Source organism: Ranitomeya variabilis, chromosome 6 (genome assembly GCF_051348905.1).
Source record: "Ranitomeya variabilis isolate aRanVar5 chromosome 6, aRanVar5.hap1, whole genome shotgun sequence".
In the NCBI taxonomy this organism is placed as follows: Eukaryota; Metazoa; Chordata; class Amphibia; order Anura; family Dendrobatidae; genus Ranitomeya; species Ranitomeya variabilis.
The window spans coordinates 104531676-104559157 of record NC_135237.1 but is presented as its reverse complement, the minus strand read 5'-3'; the positions used below and the strand labels follow the sequence as shown (position 1 = coordinate 104559157).

The 27482-nt window shown below is 43.0% G+C and overlaps 1 protein-coding gene across 3 annotated transcripts in view; it reads left to right on the top strand.

Annotated features, from left to right (window-relative positions):
- Positions 1-2262: 2262 nt before the first annotated feature.
- The window catches only part of SATB1 (SATB homeobox 1), a 237401-nt gene continuing 212181 nt past the window's right edge, over positions 2263-27482 (top strand). For all 3 annotated transcript variants that reach the window (XM_077268875.1, XM_077268872.1, XM_077268873.1), the window contains exon 1: positions 2263-2455. The gene's annotated coding sequence lies outside the window, so the exon portion shown is untranslated. The remainder of the gene's footprint in view (positions 2456-27482) is intronic.

Below are 27482 nucleotides of genomic sequence, written 5' to 3'. Positions count from 1 at the left end.
CACTGTATAGTATATACAGAGCTCCTGTGTATAATGTCACTGGTGATCTCTGTATTACCTGTACACTGACACTATATACGGAGCTCCTGTGTATAATGTCACTGGTAATCCCTGTATTACCTGTACACTGACACTACATACAGAGCTCCTTTGTATAATGTCACTGGTGATCACTGTACACTGGCACTATATACAGAGCTTCTGTGTATAATGTCACCTGTACACTGACTGAAGAAGAAAAGCGAACATGAACGACTTCAACTAGAGACATCACTGGTGAGTCAGTGTGTTACTTGTAGATTGATAATATACATTGTATATTATATACAGAGGTCTTGTGTATACTGTTATTTATGATGACTGTATTACCTGTACACTATTCACTGTATAGTATATACAGAGTTCCTGTGAATAATGTCACTGCTGAGTCACTGGATTACCTATACACTATACACTATATACAGAGCTTCTGTGTATAATGTCAATAGTGATCCCTGTATTTTCCAAAAGTGGACGGTGGGACTGTGGAACGTTCTATGGGTGGAGGCGGGGCTGGGGTGAAGCTTGGGCGAAGTCTCAAGGAGGCCCAAAAATGTTGCCAGTATGGGGCCCTGAAATTCCTGGTGGCAGCGTCGGCTCACCTGGCCTCATACGCCAGTAAGGGCAGTAATGCCCTAATGACGGCCCTGTCCGCATGGACTCCTTTACAACCCACTAGACTACAACGTTATATTTTTTGTAATTTTATATTAGCCTGCTTAGCGCCTATAACAAAATTCTAAACCTCCCATTAGTAATTGCATTGAAGAATTCTATGGTTATCCTCTCACCTTACCATTAGCAGCTAACAGGGAATAAACATAGCCTTAGACTCTGGCAATCTTAGAGTTAAATTAGGACCAGAAAGCCTGGAGTTGTACATCAGGGCTGCAACAATAATGTTATAAGTCGTGCTGGTAACTGTTGTGTCACCATTGTTTCACTTCTACCACTAATTCTACCACAAACTTTCAAAATAAGGGTGTGTTCACATGTGGTGTTTTTGCTGCGTTTTTTACGTAGTGTATTTGGTGCGTAAATGCAGTGTTTACACTTCCAGCATAATCAATGAGATTTCTAAAATCTCGTGCTGGACTTTTTTTTCATTGCGTATTTTGAGCTCTCCTGCATTTTTCAGCAGGTTAATTCTTTCAGCAGTTTTCCATCGCTTTTCACCCATTCAAATGAAAGACACAAGTAAAAAGGCTGCACAAAAAATGCAAATAAAACGAGATAAAAATATTATAGAGAGCGTTTTTACGGCTGCTCTGGATTATGATACAGGGAGAAAACACTGCAAAAAACCCAACATGTGAATATATATCCTAAGACTGAAAGGGGCACTATGGCCACGGCACGGTTCGCGTGGCTACAGATCGCTCCATGTCGCTACTACATCACAGGTGAATGGGGTCACACTGAGACCAGCAGGTTACAGCAACTGTGACAAGCAAGTCTCAAAAAAACTTTTTGGCCCGTTTTTGTGACTTGCTTGTCCTTGTAGTGGCACCTTGCAATGCGACCCCATCCACCTGCATTAGTCTGCAATGTAGCAGTGCCATAGAAAGATCTATGGCCACGTGACCTGCCACAAGCAAAGTCGTCCTGTCGCCCCAGCCTCACTATAACTACAAGCTTGATCTACACAAGAGTGAACATTTCCACACTCACTAGGTCAGAAGGGAAGTGGTTATGGCACAGCTCTAAGCCCCTGTCGGATTACAGAACGTAATCATTTCATGCCAACGCATCACCCACAGGTTACATACAGTTCACATCTCAGCTGCACACAGCACTGTACCAGCCATCCTTCCTCCCCTGGGGGGCACCCTAGAGCATCTCAAGCCCTGCACTGACCTCTCATACAGGTTGGTGTTGGATGTAAGGGAAAGAGGAGAAAGTAACTGGTGCAGAATAGACAAGAGAAAAGGAGGTGCAGACAAGGAACTATCAGGGGGATCCAACATGTGCAGGAGAAGAGGTGAATAAAGAGACCCTTGTGCCCTATAGGTTAGAATGCAAAATGCTATTACTGCTGACAAAAAGGGTGAAGGGGTGCCACTCATCACTTGTGGAGGGTATGAAGCCCCTGCAGTCCTGTGGTAGTGTCAGGCTGGGAGCAGGAGACTGGGAGGTGGTGCACAGGGCGGATCAGTGTGAGTGAGGTGCTATCAGGCTCACACCTCTCCCCTGTAACACACAGCCTATCTATGTATGAATCTACACCCAGACAGCAGTCATTGCTCTCCTGGAGAGGAGGCACAGCAGCCTCAGTCACCAGAGATAACATCAGCCCTGCTCATCCCCTCCTCATCTACACAGAAAGTGCACTGAAGCCAGGCTCCCATACAAGTGGATGGAGGAAGAAACAAGAAAGTCAAGTTAAGGGGGAAGAAGCCAAGGTTTGCTGCCCAAGGTACAGTGAGTGTGTGTGTTACCAGGTGCTGCAGCAGAGGGAGCTTTATGCAATGGCATCAGGTAGTAATCACATACATGGCAGGAGGGAGAAAGGAGGAGGGAGGACCTGCTGGACAAACCCTAGTACTTCTGCAAGAGGTCATCAGGACAGTCCTCCTCCACTGCTCCTGCCAGCTGTGAGCCCTGTGCTGGCACATGGGGGGATGGCACCAGGCTTACATGGAGTAACAGTGTGAAAGCTTCTGGGTGTCTGTTCTATTGTGTCACAGTCATCTCCTGTTGTACTTTGTTACCAGAGCTTATAACTGAGGCTTCTTTATCTGCCACTGAGATGTCATCATAGGGTTGTGTGACACATGGGTCAGTGACCAGCACTCTCATGGTGCGGAGTCTGCGGCTGGTGCTCAGGGCAGTCGGTCTGGTTACATGGATGATTTTAGAGTATACATTGGTTTCGTTTTATTTACTACAAACTAGATAAAATAATGTCAATAATAAGAAAACAATAATAATAAATAACAATAATAAAAAGTAGGCTATGTTTCACATTTATGCAGTACTTTAGCCCAGATGTCAATACCACATTATTACTGATGCAGCTCTGTACAGGGCATGCACACGGACTGATACCTGTCCCAGGTGCTGTTCACAGTCTTTTAAATTCCAGGCACCCCAGGGACAGGTTCATATGAAGATACGTAAACTAGGTATGTTTTGTAAAAAATGCTTATGGTTAATAAGGGGTTAATATGACAATGTGTCATATATATGTGTAATTTTTCATTATGAATGATGACACCCCGTAAGTCCTATTTCCAAGCATCACCGAATCATTTTACAAGTGTATATGGGAGACAAGGAATATAATTCACAGTATGGTAAATAATTTATACACAGATATAGGACTGAAAATAAGAATTAAAATAGTGGTAATTTGTAGCAGTCTGTGCTTTATTGTATCATACATCAGTTAGGGTAAAATATATATACAGCATGAGCTATTGTGTTTAATTATGATGATGATCTCAGCAGGGGTATATCAGTATCTCATGATAATAGGAAGACACAACAGTCGCTCTTATTAAACCCGCAGATGTGTGGATGTGCACATCAGTCCACAGTCACAATGGAGATAACGACTTTGCATTCTTTATGTCGCGAAAGACATGTAATAACTGATCTCATTGTGGTTGGATAATGTACAAATTGTCAGCCTATATCTAGAGTTGCTATAAAACAAGATAAAAGCCTAGTGGGTTAATGATTTTCTAAACATCAATTGAATCTTTAATGAAACAAAAGAAAAAAAAAAGTTTGTGAACTGTCACAAGTAACCTGATGATTTATTTGCATTTTCTCGTTAACATTGGAATGAGGGACGGTTTACAGTCTATGTACATTTATATGGCAGAAAGTTCATGTTTTCAAGAGACTGATTTCTAAGTGTTCCATGGGCTTCCTCGAAAGACTCACATCTGCAAATAAACACAGTAGGAGCTAGCCATAGATTTGAGAAGTTTTAATAAAAAATCATAAGGCAACAATTAGCCACATTAGTATGACAGTCACAAATGCAATGAAAATTCACAATTACTATGGAACGTGCCCCATTGCCAGTGACACATTGACCAATTCAGCAAATACAGGACTGTCCAAAAGAACAATGTATCAGTATTTAATAACACGAATAATATTACTCAAACATACAATTTCTAAACATTATAAGGATATTTCACCATATCAGTCACTTTGCTACTGTAGGTGTGTTGGATACAAAATTGATACATATTAGTCGCTCTTATTAAATATACTGTAGATAGGCTTCTAGTGCCAATTAATGCCATCAAAAGCCGAGCACCATGGCTTCTTAATTGTTTAAGTAGTTAAACAACATATACTTGAAGTAAATGGGACAAGGCTGGAGGTCACTGAGCAGCTTCTATTAAGGTATGCAGGTACAAGGACCAAATTAAACATTAAGGAGGCCGTGGTGCTCACTTGTGCGCTGAAGTTCCTCCATCCACCGGATCAGTGGGGGGTGCTACATGTCAGACCACTCCTGATTTGATATTGATGACCTATGATGACCTATTCTAAGGATAAATCATCACTATTGTGATTGTGGTGTTTGATTAATCATAGGATATACACATGCAACACAGCTGAGGAACGTCACCTAAAGCCACTTTTGGCACTTTTGGACACTTTTTTGGGCACTCTATATCATTGGGTACATTTTATGGTTTCATTAATCTGCAATCTTTATCTCATCTTTTTCGTACAGTATTATACACAGTGAAGTTAACATATCATTCTGTTGAATGTAAAATGTAAATGTAAAATGTGAGAAGTTTGTCATAGTTCTTATTAAAGCATGGCTAATGTTCCAATTATTGTTATGTGCGAGATGTTTAAGGCGACATGTCATTTAAAGACTTCCATTGTGCAGTGTAGTTTATACAGCATTACAGTCTTGGCTGCGATCTGTGTATACAGTTACATTCAACGCAAGCTAAATTTATCTGGTGTAGGTATGTAGTGAAATGTAACAGTAAATTGTATGACTACAATTTAAGGTTTAGGAACATCAGAATCTTAACGTTTTAAATGTGATTTATATATAGTGAAACTGATCTTCTAGAGCAAATGATCATGTTAGGGAAAAGGGCCTAAATATATAGGATATAAAGCGATGAGGAATGATCTTCTCAAAGAATTAGTCTTTCGGAAATGGATAGAGTAAGATGATAGATAGATAGATAGATAGATAGATAGATAGATAGATAGATAGATAGATAGATAGATAGATAGAGAGATGGATAGATAGATAGATAGATAGATAGATAGATAGATAGATAGATAGATAGAAGATAGATAATATAGAAGATAGATAGCCTAGATAGATAGATTTATAGATAGATTTATAGATACATAGATTTATAGATAGATAGATACAGCTGTGTTCAAGAGTTTACATACTCTGGCAGAATTTTTGCTTTTCTGATCTTTTTTCAGAGAATATGAATGATAACTAGTGTTGAGCATTCTGATACCGCAAGTATCGGGTATCGGCCGATATTTGCTGTATCGGAATTCCGATACCGAGATCCGATACTTTTGTGGTATCGGGTATCGGTATCGAAACAACATTAATGTGTAAAAGAAAGAATTAAAATAAAAAATATTGCTATACTCACCTCTCTGACGCAGCCTGGACCTCACCGAGGGAACCAGCAGCGTTGTTTGCTTAAAATGCGCGCTTTTCCTTCCTTCCGTGACGTCACGGCTTCTGATTGGTCGCGTGCCGCCTATGTGGCCGCGACGCGACCAATCACAGCAAGCCGTGACGTAATTTTCAGGTCCTTCTAGGCATTCAGTATTTTAAAATTACGTTCCGGCTTTGTGATTGGTCGCGTCGCGGCCACATGGGCGGCACGCGACCAATCAGAAGCCGTGACGTCACGGAAGGAAGGAAAAGCGCGCATTTTAAGCAAACAACGCTGCCGGTTCCCTCGGTGAGGTCCAGGCTGCGTCAGAGGGTGAGTATAGCAATATTTTTTATTTTAATTCTTTATTTTACACATTAATATGGTTCCCAGGGCCTGAAGGAGAGTTTCCTCTCCTTCAGACCCTGGGAACCATCAGGAATACCGTCCGATACTTGAGTCCCATTGACTTGTATTGGTATCGGGTATTGGTATCAGATTAGATCCGATACTTTGCCGGTATCGGCCGATACTTTCCGATAACGATACTTTCAAGTATCGGATGGTATCGGTCAACACTAATGATAACACCAAAACTTTTTTCTCCACTCATGGTTAGTGGTTGGGTGAAGCCATTTATTGTCAAACTACTGTGTTTTCTCTTTTTAAATCATGACAACCCAAAACATTCAAATGACCAGGATCAAAAGTTTGCATACCCTATTTCTTAATACTATGTAGTGCCCCCTCTAACATCAATGACAGCTTAAAGTCATTTGAGGTAGTTGTGGATGAGGGTCTTTTTTTTCTCAGATGGCAAAGCTGCCCACTCATCTTGGCAAAAAGCCTCTAGTTCCTGTAAATTCCTGTGCTGTCTAGCAGGAACTGTGCGCTTGAGATCTCCCCAGAGTGGCTCAATGATATTGGGGTCAGGAGACTGAGATGGCCACTCCAGAACCTTCACTTTGATCTGTTGTAGCTAATGGAAGGTTGACTTGGCCTTTTTGTTTTGGATCATTGTCATGTTGAAACGCCCAAGTACATCCCATGCGCAGCTTCTGGGCTAATGAGAGCAAATTTGCCTCCAGTATTTGCTGCTAACTTGCTAGATTCATCTTTCCTTAAACTTTGTCCAAGTTTCATGTGCCTTTGTAGCTCACACATCCCCAAAACATCAGTGCTCCACCTACATGCTTTACAGTAGGAATGCTGTTTCTTTCATCATAGGCTTTGTTGACCTCTCTCCAAATGTAATGTTTATTGTTGTTTCCAAAAAGTTCAATTTTGGTCTCATCACTCCAAACACTCCAAATTACCTAGTTCCAGAAGTTGTGAGGCTTGTCTCTGTGCTGTTTTGCGTATTGTAGGCTAGATACTTTGTGGCATTTGCACAGTAATGCCTTTCTTCTGACGACTGGACCATGCAGTCCATTTTTGTTCAAGTACCTCCTTATTGTGCATCTTGAAACAGCCACACTGCTAGTTTTCATAGAGTCCTGTATTTCAGCTGATGTTATTTGTGGGTTTTTCTTTGCATCCCAAACAATTTTCCTGGCAGTTGTGGACAACATTTTTGTTGGTCTACCTGATCGTGGTTTTGTTTTTACAGTGCCCCTTATTTTCCATTTGTTAATCACAAATCAGACTGGCATTATCAATTCCTTGGGTATCTTTTTGTATCCCTTTCCTATTTTATACAGTTCAACTACCTTTTCCCGTAGATCCGTTGACAATTTTTTTGCTTTCCCCATGACTCACAATACAGAAAAGTCAGTAGCTGGATGAAAGATGCAAGAGTCTGTCTGGATCCCAGACACTCAGCTTTCATGCACACACACTGATTAGAAGCAAACAGGTCATGGGTGAGGATGTTACCTTTAGTAGCCATTCAAACCCATTTGTGTCAACTTCTGTGCATGTTATAAGGCCAAAATCACCAGGGTATGTGAACTTTTGATCAGGGTAATTTGGATGTTTTGGGTTGTCGTCATGATTTAAAATGAGAAAACACAGTAGTTTGACAATAAGTGGCTTCACCCAACCGCTAACCATGAGTGGAGAAAAAATGTTGGTGTTTTCTTTTACAGTCTCTGAAAAAAGGCTAAGAAAGCAAAAATTCTGCCGGGGTATGTAAACTTTTGAGCACAACTGTATCTGTCTATATATATATATCTTAACTTTTTAAAGGTGATATATATAGTGAAACTGATCTTCTGGAGCAAATTATCATCTTAGGGAAAAGGGCCTAAATATATAGGATATAAAGCAGTGAGGAATGATCTTCTCAATGAAATAGTCTTTCGGAAATGGATAGATAGAGTAAGATGATAGATAGATAGATAGATAGATAGATAGATAGATAGATAGATAACAGTATAATTGTCTAAAGAGGAGTGCTGTCTTCAATTTTCACACTAGATAGATAGATAGATAGATAGATAGATAGATAAGATAGATAGATAGATCACAGTATAATTTTCTAAAGAGGAGTGCTGTCTTCAATTTTCACACTAGCTAGATAGATAGATAGATAGATAGATAGATAGATAGATAGATAGATAGATAGATAGATAGGTAATATAGAGAGACAGAGAAAATAGCTGGAAGGATAATAAGAAACAGAGATAGATGCACAGATTAATAGATAAATAGGCTACATAAAAATAAATGTTAAAGGATGATTTTACCAATGAAACTAGTAATATGGATTAGCTAATTTGCTAAAACAAAAGGATTGCGAGCTGAGCGTTGTTCTAGCTATAAAAAAAAAAGTTGGGTGTGAAAAGTCTGTTATTTCTTATAGGAATACATTCTTCCCCAGGCCCACAAGTTGAAATATGTATTGAACAGTATTTCTTTGTATGAAGAATTCTATTATTATAAGTGCATGGGCAGCCAGATGGAATGTAGTCATTCGTGTGCTTTATAATAACATTGTTTTATATTGCATTTCCTTTCAGCATTGTATAGCTGAACTAAATTCATGTCTGTATAAATATGTTAGTGACGCCACTTTGATGGATTTAAATGTCATTATGTTAAAAAAATGTTTTCAAAAATGTAAAATTGTGGAACAGTTTAATCGTGTTTTGTTGTAATTCTTACCTTAGTGCGCTGCAGCTCTTTTGGCTGAAATTTACTTTGTTATTGTTTTTATTTGTAGTCTTATAGAAATGGTAGACAGATACATCTGTAGATTCTTTCATCTTTTAGCACTCATAGCTGAAAATCTTCCAACTAACGAGGTTAAATGCATGATAATTGTCTACATTTGCACAGTAACGCTATGTTCTTATCTGGACAATCCTGTATGATTGAATGGAAGCTTCATCAGAAAATGATCTATTGTTTTCATGAGGTATTTGTGTTATGTGTATTTTTTTAACTATTTTTAGCAATGTGAAATCTGGGGCTATTTTAGACTCACACTTCTTATTCTTTCAGAAAGAGTTTTCAGCAGGCTCCTTATCAACCGAGTCAATATTACAATGACAGATAACTCCTTTAAGCCCCCGTCACACTAAGCGAGGTCGCTAGCAAGATCGCTGCTGAGTCACAAGTTTTGTGACGCAACAGCGACCTCAGTAGCGATCTCGCTATGTTTGACACGTAGCAGCGACCAGGCCCCTGCTGTGAGATCACTGGTCGTGTCGGAATGGCCTGGACCTTTTTTTGATCGTTGAGGTCCCGCTGGGTAGCACACATTGCTGTGTTTGACACCTTACCAATGACCTCGTCACACAGGACGTCCCTCTGAATCGTCATAATAGCTGCCATGTGACATCGTTGTACAGGTCGCTACAGGTCGCCGCATCGCTGCTGCGTCGTTGGGAAGATCTCACTGTTTGACATCTCACCAGCGACCACATAGCGATGCAGCAACGATCCCTGACAGGTCGTATCGTTGTCGGGATCACTTTAGCGTCACTTACAGTGACGGGGCCTTAATACACTGCTGCTAACAAAGGATCCACCCAAAGGATCCACCTATCACAATAGGCAATGTCACAGCTCAGCCTGCTCTCCCTTCCTTCACAATGACTTGTGCACATTCATTAGATGCTTCAGTTTAAAACATAGTGTGTGGTCATTGTGGCTAATGCACGTGTGCTTTTTCTGAAACATCAGGAAGTTTGAGTTAAAAAAAGTAGCTAGTGTGAAAATGGCAAGATTTCTATTTTTCACATTCTTATAAATTTAATACAGATTGTGATTTTAAAACAAAATGCCAGAAATTTTTAAAAATACATTTACTATATAACCCAGATTTAAACAAAAGGTAATTTTCTGCTAATAAAGGAACATGTCAGGTCCTCCATGTCCTCCAATCCAGCAGAATTTGTATATGTATTACTGAATTCCCTGCCTAACCAGCCCTGTACACAGAGGTGTATCTAGGGGATGGCCGCCGTGGCATGTGCCCTGGGCTCAGCCGGCAGGAGGGTGCAGTCGGGCCGCCTAATGCGACGGTCTACAGTGTCTCCCCCGGCAGCTGCATTCTGCCGCCCCCTGGACTGAGAGTTGGCTGTTCTCTGTGCCGACTGTCAAGCCGACAGCTGGCCCAGAGAAGCTGCAGCATGCGGACTCCCAGGGACATGGGCGGACATACCGCATGTGCAGCGATCTGTCCTGCTTCCTGCCCACGCTTCCTCTCTCTCACACAGACAGCGGCGCCGCTGGATGACATTATGATTCAGCGGCCAGATGTGCCAGAGAGTGGAAGCTGCCGACGGTGATGCTTCAGGTGCGGGAGAGCATGCGGACAGGTGAGAGGTGCTGTGTGTGTGTGTTTGCGTAGCGCTGTGGGGGAATGTGCAGAGAGATAAATGGTGTGTGCGTAGGTGAGGAGAGGGCAATGATGGGGAGAGGGCAATGATGAGGATGGTGTGGGAGGAGGAAATGATGGAAGTGGTGGAATGGGCAAAGATGGGGATGGTGGGGGAGGAGGAAATGATGGAAGTGGTGGAAAGGGCAATGATGGGGAGGTGGGGGAGGAGGAAATGATGGAGGTGATGGAATGGGCAATGATGGGGTGGGAACAGAGGGCAGTGATGGAGGTGGTGGAATGGGCAATGATGGTGGTGGGGGGAGAATGCAATCATATTGCTTGGGAGGAGGAAATGATGGAGGTGGTGGAAAGGGCAATCATGGGGGTGGAGGGGGGAAGAAATGATGGAGGTGGTGGAATGGGCAAGGATGGTGGTGGTGGAAAGGACAATGATGATGATGGTGGAAGGGGGGAGAAAATGATGGGGGTGGTGGAATGGCAAGGATGGTGGTGGGCAATGATGGTGGTGGGGGGAGGATGCAATGATGGTGGTGGGGGAGGAGGAAATGATGGAGGTGGTGGAAAGGGCAATAATGGAGGTCTGAGGAGGGGAAGAAATGATAGCGGTGGTGGAATGGGCAAGGATGGTGATGGTGGAAAGGACAATGATGATGATATTGGACAGGGGAGAAAATTATGGAGGTGGTGGAATGGGCAAGGATGGTGGTGGGCAATAATGGTGGTGGGGAGAATGCAATGATGGTGGTGGGGGAGGAGGAAATGATGGAGGTGGTGGAAAGGGCAATAATGGGGGTCTGAGGATGGGAGGAAATGATGGCGGTGGTGGAATGGGCAAGGATGGTGGTGGTGCAAAGAACAATGTTGATGGTGGAGGAGGGGAGAAAATGATGGAGGTGGTGGAATGGGCAAGGATGGTGGTGGTGGAAAGGACAATGATGGAGGGGGAGAAAATTATGGAGGTGGTGGAATGGGCAAGGATGGTGGTGGGCAATAATGGTGGTGGGGGAGAATGCAATGATGGTGGTGGGAGAGGAGGAAATTATGGAGGTGATGGAAAGGGCAATAATGGGTGGAGGGGGAGGAAATGATGGAGGTGGTGGAATGGGCAAGGATGGTGGTGGTGGAAAGGACAATGATGATAGTGGAAGGGGGGAGAAAATGATGGGGGTGGTGGAATGGGCAAGGATGGTGGTGGGCAGTGAAGGTGGTGGGGGAGAATGCAATGATGTTGGTGGGGGAGGAGGAAATTATGAAGGTGGTGGAAAGGGAAATAATGGGGATGGAGGGGGAGGAAATGATAGAGGTAGTGGAATGGGCAAGGATGGTGGTGGTGGAAAAGATAATGATGATGGTGAGGGGAGGAAATTATGGAGTTGGTGGAATGGGCAAGGATGGTGGTGGTGGAAAGGACAATGATGGTGGTGGAGAGGGCAATGATAGGGATGGTGGGGGAGGAGGAAATGATGGATGTGGTGGAAAGGGCAATGATGGGGATGGTGGGGGAGGAAATGATGGAGGTGGTGGAAAGGGCAATGATGGTGGTAATGGAAAAGACAATGATGGAAATGGTGGGGAAGGAGGCAATGGGGAATGGGGGGCATATATGAGGTAACAGTAGGGGGGATGGGTGCAGACAGTAAGGGGAGCGAATGGGGGAATGTATGCAGACACAGTATGAGTAGTGATGTGAAAAATGTATGTGGACAGAGTACGGGGAGTGAGGTGATGGGATGTGTACAGACACAGTATGGGGAGTCAGGTGAGCAGGCAGAATAGAAAGTGAGGTGGTAAATATATGAGGAGACAGTATGGTGAACAGGGGGGATGTGAGAGGAGACAGTATGAGGAGGTAGGGGAATAGTGTGAGGAGACAGTATGGGGGGAGAAAAGTGAGTGGGCACAGAATAGAAACTGAGTAGTGGGAGCATAGCATGGAGGGACAGTATAAGGGCACAGCCAGGAGGGGACAGCATACCAAGGAGGGGGAGTGTGATGAGAGAGTACAGTATAAATACTGGGCCCAATAGGGGGGGACACAGTATGAGAGGACAATGTGAAGAGGGGGCCGGTATGGAAAGGAGAGGTCAGTGTGAAGAGCATGTACCATAAGAGGAACAGTGTGACAATATAGTGAGGGGCAGTTTTTTATTCAGGAGCATTATAATGACACATATCTTTAAGGGTATCATGTGGAGATTTTCTGCAAAAGAGCGGAGAAGATGGAAGTCTGCAGAGACGATCTGTAGATGAGAAAACTCATCATGGGGTCTAAATAAGATGAAGAAAAGGAGAACGACTCCAGAGACGACGTCATCTATAAGGTACCTGGATGTAAATGTTATTTGTGATACTAATTCTCATGTTTTTATTTATGATAGGAGCATTAAAAGGAATATCCAGGTTTGTAATGAGTCTGCAGTCATTCTTTGTGACTGCAGACTTCTAAATTCTCACAGTGCGCACTGCACGCTGTCAGGATTCTCTCATGCTGGCAATTTACATACATGCAGTCACATGCTGACTAGACATGTGTGGCCTCACTCAATGAAAATTAACTGAGTGAGGCTGGGCATGTCTAGTCAGAATGTGGTCAGAGGTATACAAATCACATGCTTGTGCTGACATGACTGTCCACCGGCAAGGGAGAATCCTAAAAGTGTGCAGTGCATTAGTTGTGAGAATTCAGAAGCCTGCGATGTCAGTATTCAGCTCTACAGGTTCCAGTACTCATCACTAGTGTTGAGCATTCCGATACTGCAAGTATCGGGTATCGGCCGATATTTGCTGTATCGGAATTCCGATACCGAGTTCCGATATTTTTGCGATATCGGAAATCAGAATCGGAAGTGTGCGGTGCGTATGGTTCCCAGGGTCTGGAGGAGAGGAGACTCTCCTTCAGGCCCTGGGATCCATATTCATGTAAAAAATAAATAATAAAAATAAAAAATATTGATATACTCACCCCTCCGGCGGACCCTGGACCTTAGCGATGTAACCGGCAGCCTCCGTTCCTAAGAATGAGTGAGTGTAGGGCCTGCGATGACGTCGTGGCTTGTGATTGGTCGCGTGAGCGGTCACATGAGCGGTCACGCGACCAATCACAAGCCACGACGTCATCGAAGGTCCTTCACTCTGCATTCTTAGGGAACGGAGGCAGACGCTTGGACCGGTGAGAGCCGGGGCCGTCAGAGGGGTGAGTATATCAATATTTTTAATTTTTGTTCTTTATTTTATACATGAATATGGATCCCAGGGCCTGAAGGAGAGTTTCCTCTCCTTCAGACCCTGGGAACCATTCCGATATTTTGTGTCTCATTGATATGCATTGGTATCGGGTATTGGTATCGGCGATATCCGATAATTTTTGGGTATCGGCCGATCCAATCCGATACCGATACCTTTGCATATCGGAAGGTATCGCTCAACACTACTCATCACATGAACACTTCTCATATGCGACCTTCATACTTATGGTCCTGTGACAATGAACTTCTCTTCCTGCTTCTCTCAGTTTTTCACTGATCATTGAGAGCATTAGGGAGAGCGGCTCGTGGGGGCATGACTAAGGCCGGAGACACACTGGTGCGAGATACGGCCGAGTCTCGCTGTTTAAAAGCAAGCTGTGGCACCGACACTCCGGAGCGGAGCATGCGGCTCCATGCATTGCTATGCAGCTGCACGCTCCGCTCCGGAGTGCCGGTGCCACAGCTTGCTTTTAACCAGCGAGACTCGGCCATATCTCGCACCAGTGTGTCTCCGGCCTAAGTGTGCAAATCGCATATGCCCTTGAGGGGGCACCAAAATGAATTCTTGCCCCAGGTGCCAGACCCCCTAGATAAACCTCTGCCTGTATAAACATTGATCTAAGTGACTAACATTATAAAAGGCTGGTTAGGCAGGGAATCCAGTAATATATATATGAATGCTGCTGGGTTGGAGGGCATGGGGGACCTGACAGGTTGCTTTTAACTTCCCTTTAAGTAAATAGTAAAATTTTATGAATGCATATGCTCAGGACTCAAGTTTGGTAGATCTCTGCTGATGTAAAGTATGTATGGAAGACCTTCAATTCTTATAAAGAAAGAAATAGTGATGTCACGGCTTTACTGAGACAGAGAGGGTCTAGAAGACCATGTTGTATAATTTCACGTACTCCTGCACTGATAAGAATCACTTCACCATCATATTAAACAGTGCAGATTTCTGCTAGCAGTGCAGGAGTTAAACTGTTCAGTTGAGAGCTCCTGAAGCTTTCCTGCTTTGATGGTGTCAGCTGTTCAGTGTTGGTCACTCTCCTCTGCTATATATACTTGCCTCCAGCAATCAGGGATTGCTATTCTTAGTTTGATACTGCCTGGTTCTGGTGTTGGAGGTGTTGGTTGTTTTAGGAGGCGTTTGGAGTGTTGTTCAGAAGACTGCTGCCAATCACTTATCTGGCAGCGCATCTGCAGCATCTCATCCTGGAGGAAGCAGACCTACCCACTGTTGTTTTGCCACACCCAAACACATCTGGTTTAGAGACCACGACTCCCAGGCAACTCCTGGTGGAGCCTAAGATCTCTTTGCCTGACAGACAGGTTCTCTGGGGAGGCGAGACAAGTTTGTTGTTTTCAGGGAGGCTTGTAAGCTTCCCTTTAAATGACATCCTCAGGAACCGAGGAGCAACAGATGGGGATCATAATTTCTTTACTTCAGGAAGACCCCCAAGCCTGTACATTTTCTCTCCCAGCAGACTCTCAGTCGCTTTGGGCGGTTGAGGATTTTTTTCAAGCACTGGGTTATATACAGCTCTGGAAAAAATTAAGATTCCACCACATGAAAACCTTGTCATGGGCAGCCCAATCTCCAGACTTGAAACCCATTGAAATCCTCTGGAATGTAATGAAGAGGATGATTGATAGTCAAAAGCCATAAAAAAAGAAGAACTGCTTAAATTTACATTTTACTCAAAAATATACCTATAAAGGGAAAAATCAGACAAACTGAACATTTTGCAGTGGTCTCTTAATTTTTGCCAGAGCTGTATATACGACGACCCTGAGAGCATCTCCTTGGCTGAGTCTACACTTCGTACGCTTCAGCAGGGAGACCAGCAAGCGGAGGAGTATTGCTCCGAGTTTCGGAGGTGGTTCACAGATGCTAAGTGGAATGACCCCACACTGTGTTGCCAGTTCAGTCAAGGGCAATCTGTAAGGGTGAATGCGGCCATGTCTTTGGCTATCCATGTGAACCACCGTCTTTGCCAGAGACATAAAGAGACACTCCAATTTGTAGGGGGGCCTGGGGTAATGGAACCTATGTCTGAGTCAACTGAGGGACCCATGCAGTTGGGAGGGTCGACTCATTCTTTTGCTCCAACTTTAATTCAGCATAAAAAGGAGTGTGTTTGTTTCTGTGGTAGAAGGGGTAATTTTGTGGGTGCTTGTCCTTCATTATCACACTGTAAACAGCCACTGTAAAACTAAGGAACCCGGGCTGTGAGGAGGTTAGCAACCCGGGTGTACATATTTCCTCTATGGGTAGGTCACAATTTTTTTTACTGTCTGAGATCCATCTGGGCAAAAATAAGGTGGTTTTTCAGCCTTTCTGGAGAATGGAATGGGTTTAATTTGATCAACACTAGGCTCATCCTGGTCCAGGGTCTCTAGCCACATAAACTGTCTACAGTAGACCAATACCCATAATCATCATTGACTCTGCACCCTTGAGCCAGGCGTATTTTACTTAGGTCATTCAAGAGTTACATCTACAGGTAGGGGCCATGCACTCAGAATTTATTGACTGTTATGTGCTAGAGGCCTTCCTCTCTTGTGGTTCTTGTACTACCTTGGCTTATGCTGCACAATCCTGTGGTAGACTGGAAGACTTGTAAGGTGGTAAAGTGGGTTCCACTGCCAGGGCTCTTAGCTAGCCAGGTTGGGTACCCAACCTCTGCCTGAATACCTGTCTGACTTCAGAGACATGTTTTCAGACCAGGGGTGTCAAGAACTTACTCCCCATCATCTTTATGATTGAGCCGCTACGTTAATGCCTGGGGCCAAGCTGCCCAAGAGCAAGCTATATAATATCTCTGGTTGAGAGAGTCAGGCCATGAAAAACTATAACGCTGAAAGCCAGGCAAACTGTCATATCAGACCTTCTTCATCTCCCATTGCAGTGGGGTTTTTCTTTGTCAAGAAAAAGACGGGGTTACTCCCCTGCCTAGATTTTCACAAACTTAACTGGATCCATATCCTCTACCTCTCATTCTGGACCTCTTTAACCAGATCGTAGGAGAAAAATAGTTTTCAAAAATGGATCTCAGGGGAGCGTATAATTTCATTCGAATTAAGGAAGGGGATGAGTGGAAGACAGCCTTCAATACACCTGAGGGACGCTATGAAAACCTTGTGATGCCAATTGGGTTGACTAATGCTACTGATGTCTTTCAACACTTTGTAAATGACATTTTTAGTCACCTGGAAAGTAGATTTGCAGCTTGAGAGTATGTAGCTGACTGCAATGTTTGACGACCCCTCATACTTGACCGTCTGGGTCTCTCCAACCATGGGCGATTCCCAGTAGACCTTGGACAAATTTATCAGTAGATTTCATCACTGATCTACCCATATCTGCAGGTAATGCAGTTATTTTGGTGGTGGTGGACAGATTCAGCAACATGTCTCATTTCATTGCCCTACCCACTTTACCCAATGCCAAGATCTCGGCGCAAATTTTTATCAAAGAAATCATGAAATTATATTAAATTCCTACCAATATTATTTCTGACTGGGGGGGTACAATTTTTTTTACAAATTTTGGAAAGCATTTTGCTCTTGTTTTGGGACCCATCTGTCTTTTTCTTCAGCCTTTCATCCACTGTCTAACAGGCAAACTGAATGTGTTACCTAGAATCTTGAGACTTATCTTAGGTGTTTTGTGTCTGAGAATCTGGAGGATTGGGTTATTTACTTACCTCTAGCTGAATGTGCAGTGAATAACTATTGTCATGAGTCTACTGGTAAGTTTCCGTTCTTCGGAGCATACAGAATTCATTATCAGTAGTGTTGAGCATTCCGATACCGCAAGTATCGGGTATCGGCCGATACTTGCGGTATCGGAATTTCGATACCGAGATCCGATACTTTTGTGGTATCGGGAATCGGTATCGGGATTAATATCAATGTGTAAAAGAAAGAATTAAAATAAAAAATAGGGATATACTCACCTCTCCGGCGGCCCCTGGACTTTACCGCCGTAACCGGGAGCCGTTGTACCTAAGAATGCGCGCTTGAAGGGCCTTAGATGACGTCACGGCGCTCTGATTGGTCCGTAGCGGTCGCGTGACCGCTACGCGACCAATCACAAAGCCGTGACATCACCTAAGGCCTTTCAAGCGCTTGAAAGACCTTAGGTGACGTCACGGCTTTGTGATTGGTCGCGTAGCGGTCACGCGACCGCTACGCGACCAATCAGAAGCTGCGGACGTCTTCTAAGGTATTTCAAGCGCTTGAAAGACCTTAGGTGACGTCACGGCTTTGTGATTGGTCGCGTAGCGGTCACGCCGTGACGTCATCTAAGGCCCTTCAAGCGCGCATTTTTAGGTACAACGGCTCCCGGTTACGGCGGTAAAGTCCAGGGCGCGTCAGAGGGTGAGTATATCCCTATTTTTTATTTTAATTCTTTCTTTTACACATTAATATGGATCCCAGGGCCTGAAGGAGAGTTTCCTCTCCTTCAGACCCTGGGAACCATACAGGATACCGTCCGATACTTGGTGTCCCATTGACTTGTATTGGTATCGGGTATCGGTATCGGATTAGATCCGATACTTTGCCGGTATCGGCCGATACTTTCCGATACCGATACTTTCAAGTATCGGACGGTATCGCTCAACACTAATCATCAGTTCTGCTCTTTGAATAGGAACGCTTCATCAGGATACACCTGAAGAAGAATGGTTTTATCATCCACTACATCTGTGTCAAGGGGTTCTGAATAATTTGAAGAGGATGGGGTCCAAATATAAGTGTGTGACTGATCAGAGACTGATCAGAGATGTTTGGATGGGTCCAGACTTGTGTGTTGGAGATTTGGTATGGTTGTTCTTGAGGAACATTAAGTTGAAGGTTTCCTTTTTGGAAACTGGGACCTAGGTTCATCAGTTATTATAAGATTGTGTCTGTCGTCAATCCTGTAGCATTATGCCTTGCTTTGCCACCCACTTTTAGGATTCATAATGTGTTTCATCTGTATCTAAAAATATGTTGGAATTTCAGACAGCTAAGATCATTGATTCTCGTTTGCTTTGTCGGTCTCTTTAATATCTGGTACACTGGAAGGAATATGGTCCTGAAGTGAGAATCTAGGTACCAGCAATGCGGTCAGGTTGATCGGGTCCTTTCATATGGCACACCCTGATAGATCCAGTCCTGATGTTATGGTGGTCCCTATTAGAAGGAGGTTAAGGTCACGGGTTTACCACAATAGAGAAAAGCCAGAAAACCATAGTGTCTGATTTCATGTACTTTTGCACTGATTAGAAGTACTTCACTATCATATTAAACAGTGTAGATTTTTCTGCTACCAGCGCCAGGGTTATTATGTTCAGTTAAGAGCTCCTGGAGCTTTCCTGGTTTGATTTTCTCTGCTGTTCAGTGTTGGCCACTCCCTTCTGCTATATATCTTTTACTTGCCTCCAGCAATCAGGGATTGCTAGTGTTAGTTTGATACTGCCTGGTTCTGAAGTTGGTGGTGTTTGTTGTTTTAGGAGGTGTTTGGAATGTTGTTCAGAAGACTGTTGCCTGGTGATTTCTCTGTATGCATATCCTCATCCTCTCCTATTCGGTTTCTCCTTCTCTTTACTTCCTGGTGTTCCACTCTGTTGTTTGTGAGTGCATATTTATACGATTGGTATTTTCATTTATCCCTATCTGTCTTCCCTTGTTAGTCTTGTTTGTGTATTCTTGTACACTACTACTCCCCACTTCCCTGGGTGGGGGAGGGGACAGATTAGGGCTGATTTAGGAGCTCAGCAAGGCACGTGGCCCTGGCATCTTCACCATCAGAAGTAATCCGGGGAGCAGTGATAGCTAGGGTGCTAGTAGTAGCTAGGGCACCCAGGATATCCTGCAACAGTGCCGTGACAAGTGAGTTCAATTGCTGTGTTATGAATCTTATGGATGAGTGGACCTGTGGAAGTTCGGGATCTGGTACCAGAATAGAATGGGGACCTGAACTTTTGAGCAGGAAAATTCTCTCTCTCGCCTTCCCCTAGAACTGTGAACATTGCAGCGGCTTCCGTGAGAAATCCGTGTTTAGCACCGGACACTGAACTGTCTGGTACAAACCCCGATCTTTTGATTTCAGGTTCGCTCATCTCTAGTCATAATACTTCACAAATAGTGTGCCTTAGACTTTTTGAATTCAGTATCAGAAGAAGTGCACCAAATATAGTGCCCACATAACAGTTTTACACAGTACCCAAGTAATAGTACCCAAATAATTACAACCATCATCAACTTGATATAAATAGGAGACAACCTGTCAGGGTTGAAGTTTATAGTACAGTGTTAAAAACTAGCAGTACATTTACTCAGAATCCTACTATCTAATATATAAAGCTGAATGTGTGTGTATGTATGTGTGTGTGTATGTCTGGGATTGGCATCTGCACCGTCGCAGCTACAGCCACAAAATTTTGCACAGTCAGCATCTGGACACTGAGAGTGTCATAGGCTATGTTGTGAGGCGAAATTTTAACCGCGCGTTCGAATTCACCAAACAATTTTGCCCCTATCTACATAATGGGGAAAAAGTGAAAGGAAAAGTGTTGGAGGCAAATTGACAGCTGCCAGATGTGAACAAGGGGGACTTAAAGAGTGAGAGCGATTGCGCCAAAGAGTATATACCGTACAGTTGCTAAGGTGGGGCCCCGACATGGGATACTCACCACACACGGGGATATGAACACACACACAAAATGCGCCACACACTACCACTTGCTTGAACACATATCACCCTCAGCACACATTTAACCACACATACACCAACCTCGCCACACAAAAGTCGCCACTCAAAAGTCGCCACGCGCAAAACTCGCCACGCACAAAACTCGCCACATGCTAAACTAGGCTCATGCAAAACTCGCTACACGTGCAAAACTCACCTCATGGAAAACTCGCCACACGCAAAACTTGTACACGCGGAAAAATTGCCACATGCACAAAAGTTGCAACACGCAAAAGTTACCTCACACAAAACTTGCACATACTCAAAACGCACCACACATAAAACTCGCCACGTGCAAAACTCGCCATGCGCAAAACTTGCTGCACACAACTTGCTACACTAACCTGTCACATGCAACTCGACACACAAAAAGTTGCTACACGCATGTCGCTACACAAAACTCATCTCACAAAAGTCGCTACATGCATGTCGCCACACGCAACTCAACACACACAACTTGACACGTGAAACTCGCCCTAAAACACACACCAGTCTGGTATTATCCTTCAAAAATAAAAATCTGATTAATAAGCAGACAAACTACAAGAGCAACAACTGTACCATATAGGAAATACGGCAGCTGTCAGTCACATGACCTGTCTATTATGTGTATGTGTGAGCTAATATATATACTGACAGGGGGAGGGCTTCCTGTTGGCTGGGGATTTATCAGGCTGCCAATTTAGCTTACAAATACTGAGGTAAAAATACTGAGCAAATAACATGTGAACGAGGTCTAATACAGGAGGAGATGACACACAGATATATACTATATACAGGAGGAGATGACACACAGGTATATACTATATACAGGGGAGATGACACACACATATATACTATATACAGGGGAGATGACACACAGGTATATACTATATACAGGAGGAGATGACATACAGGTGTATACTATATACAGGAGGAGATGACACACACATATATACTATATACAGGGAAGATGACAGGTATATAATATATACAGGAGGAGATGACATACAGGTACATACTATATACAGGGGGGATGACACACAGGTATATACTATATACAGGGGAGATGGCACACAGGTATATACTATATACAGGGGAGATGACACACAGGTATATACTATATACAGGAGGAGATGACACACAGGCATATACTATATACAGGAGGAGATGACACACAGGTATATACTATATACAGGGGAGATGACACACGTATATACTATATACAGGAGATGACACAGATATATACTATATACAGGAGCAGATGACACAGGTATATACTATATACAGGAGGAGATGACACACAGGTATAAACTATATACAGGAGGAGATGACATACAGGTACATACTATATACAGGAGATGACACACAGGTATATACTATATACAGGAGCAGATGACACACAGGTATATACTATATACAGGAGAAGATGACTTACAGGTATATACTATATACAGGAGGAGATGACACATGTATATAGTATATACAGGAGGAGATGACATACAGGTATATACTATATAAAAGAGATGACACATAGGTATATAGAGGAGGAGATGACATACAGCAGGTATATACTATATACAGGGGAGATGACATACAGGTATATACTATATACAGGAGATGACATACAGTTATATACTATATATAGGAGGACATGACATACAGGTATATAGTACATACAGAAGAGATGACATACAGGTATATACTATATACAGGAGGAGATGACACATAGGCATATACTATATACAGGAGGAGATGACACACAGGTATATACTATATACAGGGGAGATGACACACGTATATACTATATACAGGAGGAGATGACACACAGATATATACTATATACAGGAGCAGATGACACACAGATATATACTATATACAGGAGGAGATGATGCACAGGTATATACTATATACAGGAGCAGATGACACACAGGTATATACTATATACAGGAGGAGATGACTTACAGGTATATACTTTATACAGGAGGAGATGACACATAGGTATATAGAGGAGGAGATGACATACAGCAGGTATATACTATATACAGGGGAGTTGACATACAGGTATATACTATATACTGGAGATGACATACAGGTATATACTATATATAGGAGGAGATGACATACAGGTATATAGTATATACAGAAGAGATGACATACAGGTATATACTATATACAGGAGGAGATGACACATAGGTATATACAATATACAGGAGGAGATGACATACAGCAGGTATATACTCTTTACAGGGGAGATGACATACAGGTATATACTATATACAGGAGATGACATACAGGTGTATACTATATATAAGGGAGATGACAAACATGTATATACTGAGGGGAAAATGAGAGGTGTGAGGTGAAAATGAGGGGTGTGAGGTGAAAATGAAAAGGTGTGAGTGCAAAATGAGAGGAGAGAGGGAAAATAGTGGAGTGATCAGAAAATGACAGATGTGAGGTCGAAATGACAAGTGTTAGGGGGGAATGAGAGGAGTGAGGGGGAAAATAAGAGGAGTGAGGGGGAAAATGAGAGGTGTAAGGGAGAAAATGAGAGATGTGAGGGGGAAAATGAGAGGCATGATGGGAAAATAAGAGAAGTGAGGTGCTATAACTATCCACAGATATTTACTATGCCCAGGCAATGCCGGGCTCTTCAGCTAGTTGTAAGGCTGTGTTCACACGTTGCAGATTATTCGCGGTTTTTTCGCGTTTTTTCCCTATAAAAACGCTATAAAACCGCAAATAATCTGCTTATATTATGCATCCTATCATTTTTAATGAATTCTGCACTTTTTGTACACATGATGCGTTTTTTTCCGCGGTAAAAACGCATCGCGGTAAAAAACGCAGCATGTTCATTAGGCCATGTGCACACGTTAAGTATTTTTCGCGTTTTTTTCGCGTTTTTTCGCTATAAAAACGTGATAAAAACGCTAAAAAAATGCTTACATATGCCTCCTATTATTTTAAGTGTATTCCGCATTTTTTGTGCAAATGTAGCCTTTTTTTCCGCGAAAAAATCGCATCGCGGGAAAAAAAGCAACATGTTCATTAAAATGCGGAATTGCAGGGGATTCCGCACACCTAGGGGTCCATTGATCTGCTTACTTCCCGCACGGGGCTGTGCCCACGATGCGGGAAGTAAGCAGATTATGTGCGGTTGGTACCCAGGGTGGAGGAGAGGAGACTCTCCTCCACGCACTGGGCACCATATAATTGGTAAAAAAATAAGAATTAAAATAAAAAATAGTCCTATACTCACCCTCGATGTCTTCCCGCCTCCACTGCACGCTGCCGCTTCGGTTCCTGTAGCTGGTGTGCGGTGAAAGACCTTGCCGATGACGTCACTGTCCTGTGAGTGGTCGTGAGCGGTCACGTGACCGCTCACGTGACCGTGACGTCACGGAAGGTCCTGTGCGCACACACCAGCTATACGGAACGGACGCCGGTGAGATGTCTGGGTGAGTATAAGCATTTTTTTATTTTTTTTATTATTTTTAAACATTCTATCTTTTACTATAGATGCTGCATAAGCTGCATCTATAGTAAAAAGTTGGTCACACTTGTCAAACGCTATGTTTGACCAGTGTGACCAACCTGTCAGTCAGTTTTCCAAGCGATGCTACAGATCGCTTGGAAAACTTTAGCATTCTGCAAGCTAATTACGCTTGCAGAATGCTAAAAAAAGCGAAAAAAACGCGAAAAAAACGCAAAAAAAAAAATGCGGATTTCTTGCAGAAAATTTCCGGTTTTCTTCAGGAAATTTCTGCAAGAAATCTGCAACATGTGCACATACCCTTAGGGTATGTGCACACGTTCAGGATTTCTTGCAGAAATTTCCTGAAGAAAACCGGAAATTTTCTGCAAGAAATCCGCATTTTTTTTTTTGCGTTTTTTTTCCGTTTTTTTTGCGTTTTTTTAACATTCTGCAAGCGTAATTAGCTTGCAGAATGCTAAAGTTTTCCAAGCGATCTGTAGCATCGCTTGGAAAACTGACTGACAAGTTGGTCACACTTGTCAAACATAGCGTTTGACAAGTGTGACCAACTTGTTACTATAGATGCTGCTTTTGCAGCATCTATAGTAAAAGAGAGAACGTTTAAAAATAATAAAAAAAATAAAAAAAATGCTTATACTCACCCGCAGACATCAGATCTCCTCACCGGCGTCCATTCCTATAGCTGATGTGTGCGCGCAGGGCCTTCCATGACGTCACGGTCACGTGAGCGGTCTCGACCAATCACAGGACAGTGACGTCATTCGGCAAGGTCCTTCTCCGCACACCAGCTACAGGAACCAGCCAGCGTGCAGCACAGAGGCGGGAACACTGCGCTGGACATCGAGGGTGAGTATAGGACTGTTTTTTATTTTATTTCTTATTTTTTGACCACTTATATGGTGCCCAGTGCGTGGAGGAGAGTTTCCTCTCCTCCACCCTGGGTACCAACCGCACATAATCTGCTTACTTCCCGCATGGTGTGCACAGCCCCGTGCGGGAAGTAAGCAGATCAATGGACCCCTAGGTGTGCGGAATCCCCGCAATTCCGCATTTTTAATGAACATGTTGCTTTTTTTTCCGCTATGCGATTTTTTCGCGGAAAAAATCGCAACATTTGCACAAAAAATGCGGAATACCTTGTAAATAATAGGAGGCATATGTTAGCGTTTTTTTCGCGTTTTTATCACGTTTTTATAGCGAAAAAACGCGAAAAAAACGCTAAAAATCCTGAACGTGTGCACATGGCCTTAATTTTGTGGTTTTTTTGCGGATTTCCCACTTAAAATGCATTGGGAAGTGTCCGGAAAAAAACGCGGCAAAAACGCGGCAAAACCGCGGCAAAAACGCGTCAAAACCGCGGCAAAATCGCGGCAAAAACGCACGCGGTTTTCTTGCGGATTTCTTGCAGAAAATGTCTGGAATTCTCCAGAATTTTCTGCAAGAAATCCTGAACGTGTGCACATAGCCTAAATATATTAAAAACAATTCAGAGTAAGAGAAGTCTGAAGTCGTTAAAAGGATCCTTTATTAGAATCTTACCTTTTGTTTAAATAAAGATGTTATATTAGGCAAATTTATTAAGAGCTTTTGTTGTTTTACTTTCTTTTTGTTCATGTTACTATTTTTTTTTAAATCATGAAATCTCACCTACTCCCCATCTTTTTACAGTGACCTCTTCAAAGGTCACAGAGCATTCCTAGAACTCTCTCCCTGAAAAGTCAATGAGTCATTCCCGGTCTTTTGTTTTCTAAGGCCATGTTCACACGCTGCGGGTTCCTCTGCGGGTTAATCCCGCAGCGGAATTGAAAATCTGCAGGGCAAAACCGCTGTGGTTATCCCTGCAGATTTATCGCGGTTTGTTCCGCGGTTTCCGCTGCGGGATTACTGCTGTACTATTGATGCTGCATATGCAGCAATATGCAGCATCAATAGTAATGTAAAAAATAATAAAAATTGGCTATACTCACCCTCTGACGTCGCGATCTCCCCGGCGCTGCAAGCGGCTGTGCCGACAAGGACCTTCGTGACGTCACGGTCATGTGACCGCGGCGTCATCACGGTCATGTGACCGTGACGTCACCACAGGTCCTGTTCGGCACAGCAACTGAGACCGGACGGCCGCGGGCAGCGCTGAGAGGTGAGTATAGCTTCATTTTTTATTTTAATTCTTTTTTTTACACTATTTTATGGTTCCCAGGGCCTGGAGGAGAGTCTCCTCTCCTCCACCCCGGGTACCACCCGCACATTATCCGCTTACTTCCCGCAACGTGGGCACAGCCCCATGCGGGAAGTAAGCAGTTCAATGCATTTCTATGGGTGCAGAATCGCAGCGATTCTGCACAAAGAAGTGACATGCTGCGGGTTGTAAACCGCTGCGTTTCTGCGCGGTTTTTCCCGCAGCATGTGCACTGCGGTTTGCGGTTTCCATAGGGTTTACATGTTAATGTAAACGCTATGGAAACTGCTGCGGACCCGCAGCATCAAAATCGCGGCGGTTCCGCGGTAAAAACCGCAGCGTGTGAACATGGCCTTAGTGGCGGCACAAAAGCACATCTCTAAATTCAGTTCAGGTAAGAAAATAGAGTAAAATTCTATCATCAGAAAAAAAGTTTTATTAAAAACTTATTTATCAGTATCTTGCTTTAATTAGTAAAATATATAGAAGATATGTTTCCTTTAAATATACAAAGCAGGCAGGGCTATCAAGTACATAATATAAGGAATAGTAAATGGGAAATCTAATGTTATTTTTTCAGTAAGGGGTTTATACAACAAGTACATGTAATGGGTGTAGTTTGTAATGGAAACTTTATCAAAATTTTTCCTTGAGAGTTGATCCCACGTGATCATCATACATGATACAAAAAATGCTGCTTAAGTGGATTCTATATATATAAATCTGACCCATTGTTCTGAAATGTAATGGATAAAAGTATACTTTGACTCCACAAGATTACTAGTGAAATTCCTCTTTAATAAATGGGTTTTATTATTTTTCTTTGCTCTCCAGATGCATATCTCGTCAGATACATTTGTGTGGAGCAAAAAGCACAATTAAATTCCCATCTAAACCCACAGATCAGTTGTTTCTATGGATTTCATTGTGTTTCCCTATTCCAACTAGAGAACTGGACATTAATGGCTTCTGTATATACATCTGCATAAAGCAAGGAGTGGAATTATTGTATCTAAATGACTGTGATCAATTGACAAAAAAGGTACCAAAAAAATATCACTAAAAACGTTTGCAAGTAGGTGCCCATACACAAGAGATAGTTGTAGGCTGAACGCTTATTCGAATGACAGCTATTTCTCCTGTCTACCCCATAAACATGAATGCACGGCTTGGCAAGTATTTTCAATGGGGAGATGGGGAAACAACCTCTCACAGTGGCTTATCGTGTGCAAGTACCTAAAAAAATAGGGGTTCAAATTTAAATTGTCTCACCCTTCTCTCTCCCTGTCATGAGTCAAGAGGACCCTACATACATGACATGGGTGCCAGATCCTGCCAAAATTGGCAGTTTCAGATGCCTTTGATGCATATGGTGGACTTAAG